Source organism: Lontra canadensis, unplaced genomic scaffold, assembly GCF_010015895.1.
Source record: "Lontra canadensis isolate GAN:19392208 unplaced genomic scaffold, GSC_riverotter_1.0 scaffold20, whole genome shotgun sequence".
Taxonomy (NCBI): Eukaryota; Metazoa; Chordata; class Mammalia; order Carnivora; family Mustelidae; genus Lontra; species Lontra canadensis.
Window position 1 is genome coordinate 13013867 of NW_022631014.1, and position 18318 is coordinate 13032184.

Consider the following 18318-nt stretch of genomic DNA (forward strand, 5'->3'; position numbering starts at 1 on the left):
TTGAGTGGGATCCAGATACCTGAGGAACAACTTCACCATAATGTGGTAATGAGTAAGATTAAAAATGCACAGTGTATTGCATTCCCATGGTGATGGTAAATGGTGATCCCAATGTCCAAAAGAGGTCATTTCCTATGGAGAGAAGACCATGAATGGAGAAGATGAAGAACCCAATGATGAGACAGTGATACAGGCATGAGGCCATTACCCAGCACCTAGTGGGAGTATCTCTTATCGGTATAGTGACAAGATCTAGGATATCCATCTATTCAGTTCTAGAACAGTTGCTGAATGGCATTTTGAGTAGTGTCTACATAGACCAACAGAAAGCGACTCTCTCTTGACACTAGCAATCCATTTCCCTTCAGATTAGGAAGCAAAAGGAGAAGAGTTAGTTTATAGTGCCAACTGTACAATTCCAAACTGTAACCTACTACTTCTTTTGGCATGGTTTTCTTCTTTTTTAACAGGCATACATTGAGGAATGCTTTACTTACCATAAATTTCACCTGTTCTAAGAATAGAATTCAATGATTTTTAATAAATTCGTGGAATTGTGCCACCATCATCAGAACCCAGTATTAGGACATTTCCAGCACTCCAGTAAATATTTCTTCTGGCCTTCTGCAGTCACTCCTGTTCCCAGCCCTAGGCAACTAATCTACTTCCTCTATCAATTGCCTTTTAGGGAGATTTCATATAAACAGAATCATACATGGTTTTTTGAATCTGGTTTCTTTCACTTAGCATGTTTCAGAGGTTCATGCATGTTTTAGTATGCACTGATTCATTCTGTTTTACTTTTTTTAAAAGATTTTATTTACTTATTTGACAGAGAGAGAGAGAGCGCTCGAGAGTGCACACAAGTAGGCAGAGAGGCAGGAGGGGAGGGTTGGAGCAGGCGCCCAGCTGAGCAGAAAGCCAGATGCGGGGCTCAATCCCAGGAACCTGAGATCATGACCCGAGCTGAAGGCAGAGGCTTAGCCCACTGAGCCACCCAGGCACCCCTGATTCATTCTGTTTTCTAAAGAAATAGTTTCTTTTTCCGTTACCAACTTGACTCCTGCCCAACAAAAATAGACTTAACATAAGAATATTACACATAATTTATAGCTTTAGTTTCTTCAGCAATCATGCCCAGGGAGGCTGGTACCTATATAAGGAATGGAGAAAAAACTGACTGAAGTTAAGAACAAGGTTTATTTTCTACCTGCCATGTTCCTCATCACATGGGCCAAGGAAGAACCTGGGAGGATCATGAGTCATCCTCCTGAGGAAAAATGGTGATCATTACATAGCCGCCTGACTACAGACAAAGTGTTTCTCAGTCTACTTTGACCTTAATTTTTCTCTCAACCTCTCTCCCTCCCTCCTTCCCTCCATTCTTCCCTCCTTTCTCCTGGTGTGTATGTGTGTGTGTGTATATGTGTGTGTGTGTGTCTACAATTTGTTCATTGAAGACTCTGGAACTATTTCAATGGGACAGTATCTTATCCAATAACATTTTGTGTGCCAAGACCAGAAAAATTATCTAACTACATGAGAGACTATAAAATCTGACTATTAAAGTCACAATCTGTAAATAGATACCAATAAAACAAGGGGCAACTGATCTCAATGATGTTCATTGGCCAAATATTTAAACATTTCAATTGGGTGGTCCAGGAAGGACAGCATGCATGTTTTTTAGATAGTTGCTTAGTATTTCCATCAATAAGACTGGATCATAAAATCAGCTTATGACATAAGGGGGCCAGGTGTTCCTTTCATAAAATCAAGGAGAAAACAATGAAAGCACTACATAGAACCAAGATTTGTATAACCAGCCAACCTACGTGGGAGCTATGAACAATCTCATGGGCCAGCTGTGCCCCCAAGCTGGGAACCACATTCAATACCACTACTATTCTATGCCCAGTGGACGCATTTGACTTCAGACTCTATGTTACACAGCCCGTCCGTCCTACAGGAGACGAAGGCCACTTATGACATCACTATGGTCAGCTGAGAGACAGTGCCATGCTAAACCTCCCTACACAAAGAGCTAAGACAGTCCCAAGCCTGATTTTGTGAGCCCTGACAAGGGGAAGTGATCTGGCAGTGCTTTGGCGGCGAGTTTGAATCCATAACAATCCAGAGAAACAGAAAGCAAGGTTTAAATTAAACAGAATTTAACAGAACAGAGAAAAGGAGAAGATAGAACCTTCTAACTGCAATAAATCCTAACAGTTTAAAGCCAGGAAATAGTGGTTGAGGGAAGAAGATGGAAACATGACAAAACCTCCAAATCCATCTGAATCACCCATGCTCATGTGGTAGAAAACACAGTGGTGAACAATATGTAGAGGAGGCTGCCCAAGGGTCCTGACATAATTTTTCTCTCAACTCTCCAAGCCTAAGGTTTTTCAGGTAAAACAAGAGCCACTAGAATTAACCCACTTAAAAAAAAAAAAAAAGTGGGTTTCTGTGGAAAGGGTAGAGTTAAACATATCCCTTGGACACTGGAACATTACAATAATTGTTTTGTAGAAGGCCCTTGTCTTGTTTTATTTATTTATTTATTTATTTATTTATTCCTTTTTATTGTATCTCTTTCTCCTGTCCCCTTCCCCATCAGCAACTACTTTCATGTCTCTAAGGTACATATAAATAGATACTGCTGTTTGCTGGGGTATTTTATTATTTATTTGAGAGAGAGAGAGTACACACAAGCAGGGGGAGGGGCAGAGGGAGAGGGAGAACCAGACTCCCTTCTGAGCAGAGAGCCCAAAGACACGGGGTTCAATCCCAGGGCCATGGCATCATGACCTGAGCTGAAGGCAAATAGTTAACTTACTGAACCACCCAGGTGCCCTGCTGTTTGCTGTTCTTACATGTAGATAGATTATGTTACATAGCTCATTCTACTTCTTCCACTTTCTACTAAGCATTATCTAAATGTCTATCCTCATTGCCATGGACAGTGCGAGTCTCTTCTTTTAACTATTGCCTGCCATCTCTGTGCACAAACCACAATTTGCCCATGCGCTTCCCCAGGGCAGGGTGGACTCGCTTCCAAGTCCTTACCCTCTGCAAACAATGCTGGGGTGACACTGCCTCCACACCCTTCTTACAGACCAGTATGGGAATTCTCTGGGCTCTATCCCCCAGAGCACCCTGCTGGGACATGGAGTACACATAGACTTCACACTCCCAAGAATGCAGAGTACTCTCTAGAATGGCTGTGTTGGTCTATGTGCCCACCAGCTGTCTTTCTTCCCTATCCAGATTTCCTATATCCAGACTTTTCCTATCAAATAGGTGTCAAGTAATAACTCATGACTGTCATATTTTCTTTGATTATTAATGAGTCTGAGTATTTTTTTTTAATTTTTTAAATTTTTTTGTAAACATATAATGTATTATTAGCCCCAGGGGTACAGGTCTGTGAATCACCAGGTTTACACCAGGTTCACAGCATTCACCATAGCACATACCTTCCCCAATGTCCATAACCCCACCACCCTCTTCCGAATCCCCTTCCCCCCGCCCACCTCAGTTTGTTTTGTGACATTAAGAGTCTCTTATGGTTTGTCTCCCTCCTGATCCCATCTTGTTCCATTTATGCTTTTCCTACGCCTCAAACCCCACACGTTGCATCTCCACTTCCTCATATCAGGGAGATCATATGATAGTTGTATTTCTCCGATTGACTTATTTCTCTAAGCATAATACCCTCTAGTTCCATCCAAGTCATCGTAAATGGCAAGATTTCATTTCTTTTGATGGCTGCATAGTATTCCATTGCGCATATATATATATATATAACTTCTTCTTTATCCATTCATCTGTTGATGGACATCTAGGTTCTTTCCATAGTTTGGCTATTGTGGACATTGCTGCTATAAACATTTGGGTGCACGTGCCCCTTTGGATCACTACGTTTGTATCTTTAGGGTAAATACCCAGTAGTGCAATTGCTGGGTCGTAAAGTAGCTTTATTTTCAACTTTTTGAGGAATCTCCATGCTGTTTTCCAGAGTGATTGCACCACCTTGCATTCCCACCAACAGTGTAGGAGGGTTCCCCTTTGAGTCTGAGTATTTTTATAGTCTTCTTAGACATTTGGGTTTCCCTCCTCTACAAATTGCCTGTTCATACTTTTTGCCTGTTTTTCTACTGGAGCACTGGGTTTTTTCTTGTTGATCTGGAAAAGTTCTTTATACTGTCTAGAAGTTGTTACTTGTCAGTTTAGATGATGCAAACATTTTCTCTCAATATGATAGGTGTCTGTTAACTTTGTAATGGTGTCCTTAATTAGATAAATATTTAATGAAATCCATGTTTCATTTTTAAAAGGGACTATAAAGAGATAGTGGGCAAGTTGGGTGTTGTCTTTTTACATAATTTTTAAAAGTAAATAACAAAACAGGTCTCAAGCTAGCATTATTCAGAAAGAGAGAGAAAGAATAACAGAGAGAGAGAAAGGGGGTAATATTTATTAGGACTCAAAAATGTCCTAATATCCAAGTTTTGGGGGGACATGGAGATGGCAAGAGGCCAGAACTGAAAAGCAGTCAGAACAGGACTCTTCTGTCCCTTCTCTCTCTCCCTCTCTTTCTTCCTCTCTCTCCCCCCTCATTCTCTCATTTCTACTTCTTTCTGCATCTGCCTCACACATCTCTCTGGACTTGCTTTCCTCACTGCCTGTGTACAGCTATCCCAAGCCCCTGAGTTTCTAAGTCCTCAGTTCAGAAGGCTCAGCAGTAACTACACACCCCAGATTCCAAAATCTTAGGAGAAGGACTGATAGGCTCCACTGTCCAATCAACAGTGGCCAAAAGGTGGGGCCTTGTCAGTAGAGACAGAGCTTCAAGGGGGCACTAATTCTGTGGCAGCTCTCAGAACAGGAGAAACAGAGCTGTGCCAATACCTTAAAGATCTAGGGGCGACATAAAAATCAGCAAATGAGTAGATGTGAGATTTGTGTGGGTTTTGTCTTTACATCCAAGAGTACTTCCTGCCTTTTTCTCTCTGCTGAGACCAGGGGCACCTGGACATCAGCCCTGATTGCCAGACCAGCTATCGGTCTCACTCCTCTTAGAGGGATCCTTTGTCCTGTTGGTGCCCCTGATAGTTGGTGAGAGGTCCGAATAAGGCCTGATGAGATGTTGCTACATCCTGACCACATCCAGAGACCATGTGTCAAAACATGTGGCTCCTAGTTCGTGAGGTGTGAATGAATTAGGTTAGTCTTTCCCCATGAAAAGCATCCTTTCTAAAGAGCTATCTGGTCTCTAGGGCCAAACTACAGTAACAAGATACATATTTCTCAGCCACCATTATACTTTTGCAAATCCTATTCCACACGTATATATGAGACAGCATGTATACATATTATGAATATTTTACTTTCTTTTATATGCACATACACTAATAAAAATAGTTAATATCGTTGAGCTCTCATTATGAGTCGGGCACTGGGCTAAGTGCTTAACATTTGTAATTGCCATTCAACACTTATAATCCTCCCACATAATAACTACCATCCCCACAGAGACCCGTTAGAAATTATCATCATTCTCAATTTTTAGTTAAATAACCGGAGAGGCAGATGATTAAGTAACCTGCCAGAGTTACAAAGGGGTGGGTGGAAAGCTCAGATCCAGATGTGGTCAACCTGGATTCATCATCAGCACACAATATTGTACGTTGGTCATTCACTGGTCCATTGCTATCACTTCCTGCTGGCTTTACATTGTACCTCTTGTCTCACTTTAGACATATAGCAAAAAAAAAAAAAAAAAAGGAAAAAAAGAATGACAAATCCAATGGATAAAAGGGTACTAACCACATACAATGCCTAATTTGAACACTGAAGGAAATTCCCTGGATAAAAATACAATGCACAAGGAGATTGAAATGAAGTATGGGAAAATCTGGAAGGATGGGAAATAGACGAACCCAGGCAAAGGGGGACGGGGCTCCGCATCCAGGTGTTGGAGGGGTCCTCTGTTGAGCAGAGCACGGCACAACTGGAGAATCTCAATCTCCACAAAGGCCAAGTGGCCATGGCTATAGCAAATAGAATCCCTTAGTTCTTTTTTTTTTTTTTTCATTTACTTTTTTTTTTTTTAAATCAAAGTGTAGTTGACATCGATGTTATCTTAGGTTCAGGTACACGATGTAGTGATTCAACACCTCCAGGCCTTATGCTATGCTCACCACAGTATCACTTAATTCTTGATTGTGGAGTCTTGTCCCTGATTGCCTCTGGGAGTTACTGCAGCAGAGTAGAAAGGAGACACTCTGAATCCAAAAGGACCTGTGTTTAACTCCTACTTCTGCCTATCACTGGTGATTTGACCTTGGAAAATTGACCTTACCTCCCTGCCTTCCAGTTCCTTGTCTATAAAATAATCCTTCCCATGCAGGGCTGTTACAAGAAGTAGAAACGATTTATCCTCATGGATGTTATACAGGAGGCATACGATAAGTTACCATCATTGTCATCACCGTCATTGTGAGTAATGAGGGCGAATATTTGGGGACTCACTGTTCTCCAGTAATACTTTGGGGGACCCAAACAATGGCTGGGGTTTCTGGGTCTTTGTGAGTCTTCTCAGGTCAATAAACAGCCCATAAATCTCTATCCTCTCTTTTAGAGAAAGAAAAGATCCCTTCTACCCATGACTCTGTCCACAAATCTTTCAGATTAAAAATGACAGAAAACCCAATTTAAACTGGCTTAAGCGAGCAAGGGACTTTGTTGGCTCACATAACTGGAGAGGCCACCAAAGGGCTGGTTTCAGGATCAGATGGATTGAGGCTTAACCGAAGATTTCAGAATTCCCCTCCTTCCCTTGACCTCGATCCTCCATCTCATCCTCCAGGTTGGCTCTACAGAGTAATAAAAAGAAGAGGAAGGGGAAGAAGAAGAGGGGGAGGAGGAGCAAGAGGAGGAGGGAGGGAGAGTAAAGAGGGGGAAGAATTCAGGATAGAAGGAGGAGGACACTTCACACATTCTGTGCTCAGCAAAGCCATGGAAATATTCCCTTCCTGATCATTCCTGGAACAGTCAGGGCTTCATTCATGTTGCTTGCATTCGGGCTCCCATGCCCACCCTTGACCTCATCTCTGGGACCAAGGCAAGGAAATCCTATTGGTGAGTGTAGGCCTGGGTTCCATACCCAGCCCTGGGGCTAGGAGTACATTCGCGCCCCCCCCCCCCACCACAACACGCACTTACTGAAGGGACAGAGAGTGAGATGGAGAAAACTCCCCAAGAAACACAGATGTGCTACTAGCAGAAAAAAATGGCCCTGAATAACGTCCATGAAAACAATCGTGACTGATATTTGTTGAATGTTTACTGTGTTCTGGGATAAGAGCTTTTCATCAGTTACCTCATTTAATCCTCATAATAATGAGGCATGTACATGTTCTCAGTATTATCCCCATTTAATAGATGAGGAACCTGGGGCCCAGAGGGGCTAAGTCATGTGTCTGAGGTTGTGACTCCAGTAAATGTCAGGGTTGAGAGTTGAACTCAAGCCACTTGACTCAAGCATGCACACCTACTCTGGTGAGCTGAATTACCCCCCTAACCACTACCAGAGATGCCTAGATCTCAAGCCCTGCAACCTGTGAATATGGTACCTTATACAGCGAAAGGAACTTTGCAGATATAATTAAGTGTCTTGAGATGGGATGACTATCCTGAATTATCCCACTGGGCTCAAAACGTAATCACCAGTGTCCTTATAAGAGGGAGGCAGAGAGCAATCTGACCACAGAGAGGATAAAGCAGCATGGGGGTGAGGTGGGATGTGAGGGGGGGAATGGCTGTGGAACAGAGACTGGGGTTCTGCCTTTGAAAATGAAGGAAGAGGGCGCCTAGGTGGCTCAGTGGGTTAAGCCTCTGCCTTCAGCTCAGGTCATGATCTCAGGGTCCTGGGATCAAGCCCCGCATCAGGCTCTCTGCTCAGCGGGAAGCCTGCTTCCCCCGCTCTCTCTGCCTGCCTCTCTGCCTACTTGTGATCACTCTCTGTCAAATAAATAAATAAAATATTTTTAAAAAAGAAAAAGAAAATGAAGGAAGAGGGGGACACCTGGGTGGCTCAGTCAGTCAAGCATCTGACTCTTGACTTCCGCTCAGGTCATGATTTCATGGGTCGTGGAATCGAGCCCCAAGTTGGGCTCCACGCTCGGTGGGGAGCCTGTTTGAGATTCTCTCTCTCCCTCTCCCTCTGTGTCTTCCCCCATTTACTTTCTCTCACTCTCTCTCTTAAATAAATAAATAAACCTTAAAAAAAAATAAAAGAAGAGGGCACAAAGTGAAGGTGTACGGGTAGCCTCTAGGAGCTGGAGAAGATGGGAGGACATGCTCTGCCAGACTCTTCAGAAGGAACCAGACCTGCTGGACATCTTTACGTTAGTCGACTGAAACTGTCTTCCGACTTCTGACCTCCAAAACCGCAAGAGAGTAAAATTTGTTGCCATAAGTGCTAAAAGTGTGGTAAGGTTACAGCAAACTTAAGACACTTTTGCACTTACTAAACCAGAGCGCATACACATGCATGTGCACACAAGAACACACAAATGGGCAGATTTGGGTGAATGTGAGATTTGCCCTGTGCCCATTCCCCAGAGTGAGCCCCTGGGGAGAGGTGTACTTCCCTAGGAAAGACAGGGGTGCACTGCGTATCTTCCGCTTGTCCCTCCAGAGCTGCTCTGGGCTTTCTCCACCCTCCTGTCTACCCAGGAGGCTGGTGTGCAAGGACAATACCACTGGCACCTGTGCCCTCTGGCCCTCAGCTTGGTTCCCCCCCGACCCAGGGCACACAGGCAGCAAACTGAAAAGGGAGAAATGTCTGAATAAATATTCGTCTTCCAATCTGACCGAAGTTGGGCTGTGTTAGAGCATTTAAGTCCACTGCCAAGACTCCCAGCATCCTAGCTGTGCCTGTGGCCAGGAAGGTAGAGATGTGGCCAGCCAGAAGTAGCAAAGAGAATGTGAGGATGGAAGCAAGGGAATCTCTAAGACAATCTGTTGAGTGAGAAAATGACAGGGAAGTGACCGTCGCAGCAGTACTCTATGCCCAGCTGTCATCAAGGACTGGCCCCCGTCCCCACAGATATTCAGCTCTATGTAAATGTCTCAGGGTACGTTTCCCCAGAAGAAGGCCCTGAACATACAAGTGTTTTAGTTGAGAGCTAATCCCTGGACACAGCAGTAGGGATAGGGCAAGCGGCATGGGGGAGGGAAGGCGGCCAACAGAGGGTTACCACTTACTGTATCTGACTCTGGACTCCCGTGGAGAACATGTGCCTGGGCATCTCCCCACTGGAGCAATGAGGGAGCAGGGATAGTTAACACACCGGCTCTCAACCGTTAGGGGATCCACTGGTTGAAGGGTTCTCCCAGGGAGTGTGAATGCCCCATCCAGGATGGGCTGGGGAGTGCAGAGAAGCCCCCGCCACCAGCAAAAAGCACAGGCAGGAGATGGGGTTGCTGGCACAGGAGGTCTGTGTGTGGGTGTGCGCTACTCTGGCAAAGCCCATGGGTCTGGATGGGGCACAGACAGCACAAACACAAAACCAGAGGAAGCTAGAGGTCTCTGAGTTGACAGAGACTGTTTCTAATTATGGATAGAGATCCATATTCACTCAGTTACAGAAAACAGAAACTTACTCAAACTAGCAGAAGCATAAAGGAGAATGAATGACCGGCTCACCGGGATCTTTCACGGAATCCAAGGGCTGAGGCTGAAATTTCTCAGAGCCTGCCTGGAAACTGGAATTGTGTCTGGGGAAAAAAGGGCACCTCATCTCCTTTACCACATGCATGCATGAGTCCAGTCTCCCAGGGTGGTGCAGCTTTGACCCCGCCTTTGCTCACTGCTTCTGCCATTCCATGTCTCCTTGTTCTGTGTTTCTGTCTCTGTCTTTCTCCCTGTCTCTTTTCCCTTCCAGGTTTGTTTGTTTTTTTTTAACTCTATTTGCCTATGACACCCTACCCCCCGGCCAAGTAATAACTCCATTTCTGTTAGGTAAAGTTCGAAAATGACCACCAAGACTCTCCACTCCCTGCCACAATACCTGCATAATCTCCAGGACTATGAATCTGATGGATTTCAATTCCATGATTAAGTTATGTTATATGGCACAGTTGACTTTAAGAAAATGGGACTATGTAGGTGGGCCTGGCCTAATCAGGTGAACCTTAAAAGGGTCTGAGCTCTTCTGAGAAAAAGATTAGAAGCATGAGAGGGAGCTTCTCTATTGCTGACTTTGGAGGTGGAGGGTGCCACATGGCAAGAATTACAGGCAGCCTCTAGAAGCCAAGAACAGATCCTAGTCAACAGTGTGCCAGGAAGCAAAAACTTTGGTTTTATAACCACACACAAAAACTGAGCTTGGCCAACAGCCTCAAAGAATTTAGAAGTGGATTCCTCCTTGGAGCCTCCATAGGAGACGCAGCCAATACAATTTCAGCCTTGTAAGACTATAAGCCTTGTAAGAACCCAGCCACATATGGCTTAGACTTCTGACCCATGTAACTGCTAGTTAATAAGTGGGTATTGTTTTAACCTGCTAAATTTGTGATAATTTGTTACACAATAAGAGGATAGTAGTATATGATCCCTGTCTCTACACAATCTCCTAATTCAAACAACCAACTCCAGCCAACTGTAGTCTCTAAGTCCTAAAATAAGGAGATCATCTTTTCCCTAGTTCAGTCAGGGGCCCACCACTGATCTAGACTGCTATGCCTACTAGGCCCAGGCATGCATCCCACTGCTTCCTCAGCAGTGGCTGTGGGTATGCAATCTTGGGCAAGAGGACATAGACAAGGCAGGCAAAGTAGCTGGCATGCTCTGCTATGGCCCTTCCAACTCAAATGGTGTAGTGTTCTATTAGTCTATACCCTGTCTTGTACTGTGTGCATTCTCTCTCTCCTAACTACCTGGTGAGCTCAGCAAAGGCAATGAAGTGGTGTGAAGACAAGCAGAGAAGGTGCAAAGCCCTGGGTGCAAACCCCAGTTATGCCACTTACTTGCTGTGTGAGTTTAGGCAAGCCAGCCTCTCAGGATTTCTTTCCTCATTTGTGACACGAGGGTAGTATACCTACTTTGCAGAGCTGAGAATCTAGTGAGATGAAGTACAGGAGCCCCTTTGTGGATCTCCAATAAATCTCAGTGGCTGTCTGCCATCTTTAGTTCACTTTCCATGTCCACCACAGTAGCAAGCAAGATAGTATAAGATCATGGCTACATCAAATCAAATGAATTAAAGAATTCACACAACGAGGGCGCCTGGGTGGCTCAGTTGGTTAAGTGTCTACCTTAGGCTCAGGTCATGATCTCAGGGTCCTGGGATGGAGCCTCACATCAGGTTCCCTGCTCAGTGGGAGTCTACAGTTCATGCACTGGTTGTATGGTTGATGGACAGGAGTGGGACAATGAGTAGCAAGAAAGTACCCAGATTATCACATGCAACAATGGTGTCCACAGAGAAGAGATGTAGTTATGGAGCCCCACGATGTGATTCAGCCACAAATGATAACAATGACTAGAGTGATGATAGTAGCTAGTCTTCGTGGAAAGCAACCTTGACCGTGGCCCAGGCACCGTGCTGAGGGCCCCTTTGATCTATCTCATTTAAAGCTTAGCAAGGACCCTTCAATAAATGCTATCATTACCTCATTTTATGCATGAGGGTTAGAGATTCAGAGCTGAAATAATGCACACCAGGAAGGAAGTGGGTGTGTTGAAATTAAACCCTGAGTCGATAGGACTCCAAAGTCCAGAGCTTTTAACCACTCTGCTTCAAATTGCCACGAACGTGGTATTCCTCCGTTGGAACTACAGGCATTAATGGAAATTCAGGGCGCCCATGGAGCCTGAGACTGAGTGATAAGATAGAATCCTTTTCATTGACTGCTGGGCTCTTTTCAAATCTTCAATTTCCAAGAATTTTTTTTTTTAATCACAGGGCAAGAAAAGTACCCAAGGAAAGGAAAATGAGCTTATGTCCGCCAAACCAAAAGTAGCTATTCAAAAGATGGTCCAGAGCAACTCCACTTCTCCACCTAGAGGAACACTCCACCGGTTAAGTCTCCCAAACAGCCTCTGCTTGAGTTTTCAGTTGACTGGAAAAGGAAGACAACATGAGAAGACTTATTTCTCTCCTTAGAAACCAAGAGTCTCTGGGGGTTCCATTTGTCGGGGGGCGGGTGGTGCTCTGTTTTGCTTTGCTTTTTAGCAGGATTGAGACCTCCCGAGTGGTTCAATGCTCACCGAAATGTTGGGGTATGAGAAAAAAAATCCCTGGGTCACCCCCGGACAAACATGACCACTCTTGGGAACAGGACATTCGTTTTTATCACTGACACCACAAAGCAGGGTGCAGGACCCTCCACTCTTGGACACTGCCATTGCACAGTGCAGAGGAGCTCGCCTGGGCTGTTACAAATAACCCAAGACTCCCTTTGGTAGTTGTAATACCCTTGCCATTCCCCATGTCAGAGTCAGCCATTATCTCGCAAGCCTGTTTGAGTCAGCTTGAAATGCACCTTGGCAAGGGTTCTCTCCTTGTTGGACACTTCCCCCTTCCCCAGGCTTTTCAAACTCAGTAAAAGGAACAGAGACCTAGTGGGAAATGCCCACCTGTCCTGGCTCTCCTCACAGAGTCTGTGACTCTCCCACAGGGCCACCCTGGCTCTGGGCTAATTGGGCTGCTTTATTATACAGCAGCAGCCAGAAAAACTAAGAGTGATTCTTTACATGGCCTCTGGGCCCCATCCCTGAGAGTCTGGAGAATCCACGGCCATCAGAGGACAACACACTCACGCCCAAAAGATTATCTGTCTACATGGATGCCTGTAGTGTGCTTCCAAACCCCATGCCTCATTGAAAGAAAAGGCTCTTTATTTATATGATACATTGACAAAGAGCAAAATACAGTGACAGGAAGTTGCAGACCCTGTTCCTCGGCTCTCTTCCTCATCTACATGGCAAACTCCCACACAACCTTCAAACTCAAGTCTTCCTAAATGTCACCCCTTCCTCCAGGATGCCTTCCCTGAGCCCCGCTTGGCAGGACATGACTCCCACTCCTCTGTGCTCCTTGGACCGATGTCCGTCATCACACCAGGTCACAGAGTTTCTGAGGTGGTCAGCAACTCCCAGGAGCCAAGCTGTGAGTGCAGGACTGGGCCACAACCCATCTATGTAGGAAAGTGCTATTCAAGGTATGGTCCAGGAACAGCACACTGTCGGGCCAGCAAGAGGGAAACACGGGAGTCAAGATCAACATGCAGTAAGATTTGCCGTTATTTGATAGTCCTGGGACATTTAGAGAAGTTCAGTGCACAACAGATTAGAAATTAAAAATGAGAATAAAACTACTGTTAATCACCGTTTGGGAAGCACTGGTATAGAAGACATACCAGGAAGAGGGAAGGAAGGAGGGAGGAAGGGAGGGGGAAGGAGAAGGAAAATTGAGTGGCAGGAAAGGAAATAAAAATTGTAGACAGTTTTTGTACAGTTATTTAGAATATACAAAGTATTTTCAAACATACGCTATCCCTGTGTCCTGAGCTCAGTGATCAAGGCGCTCCCTTTATGCCTCAAACACTCCAAATACATATTCAGTTCTCTTTTCTCTGCTCTCTTCCTTCCCTGGGCGCCCTTCCCTCCACTGGGCTCTTATTCAGCTCCCAGATCATATAAATTTTCCTCAGCAAGCCCTCTCTGACCACCCAGTCTAGCCTGTTCTCTCCAGCCTATGCCACCCCTCTCTGGTGAGGACCCTATTTAGGAATTTTTTGGGTTTCCAACCGCCTCTTTCTATGGTAGTTAAAACAATCTGAAACTACCTTACTCTCAGAGCGACGTATTGTCCGTGATCTGTCTCCTCACTAGAAGGTAAGCAGCTGGAGAAGGGACAAACTGTCTTGTGTGCCCCGGAACTCCCTCGGCTAGACTAGTGCTCCGCACGGGAACAGGCAGGTGAATGAATGCTTACGCAAGTTCACGAATAAATGATTCAATGACTGAGTGAATACAGCAGCAATTCTTTTGCCCATTTAAAGTGCAAAGAAGAGTCTGAGACCTTTGCCTGAAAGAATTTCTGGGTCTTTCCCAAGGACGCAAGCCTCTCAGTAGACCCAGTGCTCCCACTTGAGCCTGCTAACTCCAGATGGGGGGCTCCTTCCACCTGGAAGCATTACCAGATGTTGACGTTTCAGGGGAAGGACCTACAGAGTCTTGAAATATCCAATAAGAAAATGTAGCAAAAATTTAGCCGGTTGCTAAAGTCAAGGTTCGCAGTTCTAACTAGGCACTCCTTTGAAATGAAAGAGAAGACAGCAAAAGCCCAGGAGATTGAGTGTGGGGTCTACCTGCAGCTGTGACAACACCAAGCCCCTCATTTTCTCCTTTCTCCACCCCCAAACCAGTGCTTAAATCCCTGTGTATTATAGTAAGAGAGCGGTACAAGAAAAGACTTTGGAGCCTGGCAAATTAAGCCCAATCTTGAATTTTTTCTCCTACTTGTACAAGTTGCTGAATCTCTACCTTACAGAGCATGCGTGAGACTTAACAGACCTCAGGGGCAAAGGGACCCCAGGAGCATTCAACCAAGACAACCCCCTCCCTTCTTGCTGTCGGCATCTTGTTGAGCATCAGCTAATGATTATCACTGGTGTCAAGTGGACGGGAGAGTGAGTACAAAATGCATGATGATTTACAGCCCACATCGCTTTTCAAGGCAGCTAAGGGCTCTCCAGCTAGCCCGGGCTCCTGAATGAGGGCTTTGCATTTACCTCCCCAACTCAGTAATTTTTAGCCAGTCTCTGACCTCACATGCAGTCTCATTGCGAAGAAAGTAAGTCCTTGAGCGACACTTTTGTGGGATAAAAGAGTAAATGGCTGCTCCCAATGCTAAACTACAATGGTACTAGGAAATAATCAAGTCCTTGAAAATTGTCATTTCTGTTTTTCTCCTCTGGCAGCTCAACTACTAGAAAGATCATGAGTTTTGAAGACAGAGGGACAAAGGTTCAATTTGCCATCTGCTGGTAAATCACTTCACATGGCTAAGCCTCAACTTCCAGATCTGCAAAATGGGCATAATACTGTTTACCCACCCCCCCCACAGTGTGGTCTTGGTGAGCCTAGAAGTGATGTAGTGCAGACTATGGAAGGTCTCAATAAGCGGGAGCTCTAATTCCTCCCTGCTGAATACTTGTTCTTAATCACAGGAAGAAACATGTGCCCACAGAAGTATGAAACACCTGAGTCCCTTTATGATAGTGCCTGGGACATAGGAGACAATAACTATTAGCTGAAGGAATAACATGAAAGCGTGATTTGTACACACCTGTCAAAGGGGAACAAGGTCCTTATCATGAGACCTGGTTCTGTGTCGTAGAATTTCAGTTCATGACTTTAGAATCCCTCATTCGCAAGAATTCACCAAGAAGTAGGGCAGTTTAGCCTAAAAATCTTGTCCATCTTCAGCTCCTCTGTGACTTGGTTAAAGAACCTGTGATTTAAGGCCAACAGGAAGTAGTGACATAATCATTAGATGTTAGAGTGAAAGCACCACAAGTAATGTGTCCATGGCCACCAGAGTGACTCTATTATCCCAGGGAGAGGAGCAGATCTCCAGGGAAGGGAGATTCGAGTGGTGTCCTTCAAAGCCAGCCATCCCTGACGTTAAAATACAGTTCATTCAAATCAAGGCCAATCACCGCACCTGAGTTTTCAACTGGGCTTCGACTCTCCCTGTCAAGAAAATGATGCATGAATTGCCATCCAGAAATTAGAGAAGAGCGGGAAGAAAGAGTCAGGCAGAGATTGAGGGGCCCAAGAGGCATCCCCACATTGGGGATTGCAGAGCTACGCAAACATTCAGATCCAACACTTAGCGGGAGAGATGCGGTTGTCTGTCAGACATCAGACCTGGTTTGTGAAGCTGTCAGTCACTGCTGTGAACTACAAAGTCACCGTGTGAACTGGCCAGGGCCCAGGAGGATTTCCACAAAATGAAAATCCAGATAAAGAAATGCCAGTGAGCTCAAGGAATATTGGAGTTCTTAATGATACTGGTGTCGGCCAGGATCCCAAAGCCGCACCAGAGTCCCCTCTTTCCTCATCCCTCTCCCATTCCCAACTCCTCCTCCTTCCTCTCCCTTCTTATCTCCTTCTTCCAGTTTTGAGAGACTTCGAGAATTGAAAGAGGAGAGGAAGGTAATACAGAACATTAGCTTAATGGAGGGTTTCTATTTACTGGACATCTAAACTTAAACGAATGCATGGGGTATGACTTTTGTGGAAAAGTCTCTCCTTGCATGAGAAAAGGGCTAACAACTCACTGGCACGATAGGTTAAATTTTTCAAATGCTTCCTAAGCACTGGTCCAGACTAGACTTCTCTCGCCCCTCCTTGGCCCCACATCGGTTTCACCTCAACTTCATGGTCTCCAGCCCCCACCGGGCCTTCAGTCTGCTTGCAGCCCATTTTCGCTTCTCCCATCTGCCCTCTCTCCATTACACACCTGCCTGGGATCAGGATGACTGCTCTCGCTAAGTGGGAGTGAGAATGGAATCCTCTGGATCACAGCCAACCCTGTGCCACTTTCTCAGGACACCCACCCTGTAGACCAACCCTCCTCTCTCCAGATCAGCCACTTCTCCGTTTCTACCAGTTTCTTCTCTATCAGTATTTAAATATACTTCTAGTTATCCCACCTGGAAAGCAAACAAGCAGACAAAAATCCCCTCTTCTCTGTGGGCTGGCCATCCCAGTTCTCTCTTCCTCCCTCTCCCACATGGTATCCCAGCTGCTGCAAGTCGAGCCTACACTCACTGTTGTCTCTCCTTGCCAGTCAGCACAAGGGTTTTGGATTAAAGCAGATTGAGTCAGAGCTGTTCTTCTCACACCCTATTCCTGTGATCCTGGGCACGGAATTTAACCTGTCTCAGTTTTCTCAGATAAAATGGAGGTCAGACTGGTTCTACCTATTAGATTGTTGTTCATATAAAATGTAGCAATACTGGGAAAAAACTTAGCACAGGGCAAGCTCTCCAAAATGTCACTATTATCATTATTTAATCTTTAAAACAATCTGGCTACTTGCCCTGCCATTCCACCACCACGGTTCTCCCTGGAAACCTTACTGCTAAATTCAATCAAAGATTATTTTTAGTTGGTGTCTGGGTGGTTCAAGTCAGTTAAGCATCTGACTTCAAGTCAGGTCATGACCTCAGGGTCCCGGGATCAAGCACTATGTTGGGCTCTCTGTTCAGCGGGGAGCATGCTTCTCCCTCTGCCCCTCCCCTTGCTTGTGCTCTCTCTCTCTCTCAAACAAATAAATATATAAAATCTTTTAAGGAAAAAGATGATTTTTCAGAATTATCTCCCTTGATCTCTTTGGCACAATTGATGACTTATGTTTTTCTGGGTTTTTTGTTTTTGTTTTTAATTTTTATTTGTTTGAGAGAAGGAGCACAAGCGGAGAGGAGGGGCCAATGAAGATGAGAGCAGGCTCCCCGCTCAGCAGGGAGCCTGACTCAGGGCTTGATCTCAGGACCCTGGGATCACCACCTGAGCTAAAGGCAGATGCTTAACCAATTGAGCCACCCAGGTGCCCTGATGACTTCTTTCTTTATCAAGCTCTCCATCCACTTCTTAGTCTCTTTGCTCTAGCACCGAAGTGCTTGTAAACATTATCGAGTTCCATCCCTGCCCCATCCACTCCTCACTCTCCAGTCGTCCTGTCTCTCGAATTCTTGTGGCATCCACACACCAACAGTGCTCAAACTTGTATCTACAGAACAAGGTTTCCTCCCACCCTGCAGACTCAGAAATCCAACTGCCTGTAAGACACCTTTCCTAAGATAACTCGCAGACACTTCAAACTGTCCCAAATGGACATAATCACCTTCCACCTATCTTCCTGTGTGGACCATCACTCAGCCAGTTGGCAGTTCCCCAAACACTAACAACACCTGTTCCCTTCACCCTCTCCAACCACATCTGATCCTGAGTCTATCTCCTACACGTGCTTCAATCCATTTGCGAATCTCTGCTCCTGCCGGGGCACTGCCACAGTTAACACATAGGTAACACTTTCACCAATTTTCACCCGATAAAGGCGTCGCATCTCCTCCGACTCTTTCCCTACTCTATAGCCAGAGTTTATTTACTTCATCTGAGTTAGACTTTTGAAAACATAGAAATGTACAAAGAATGATAAAATTAACATTTGTATTTGCACGACCCAGAATTAATTGTGATATTTCTAAAATTAAAATCTTAACCATATCACT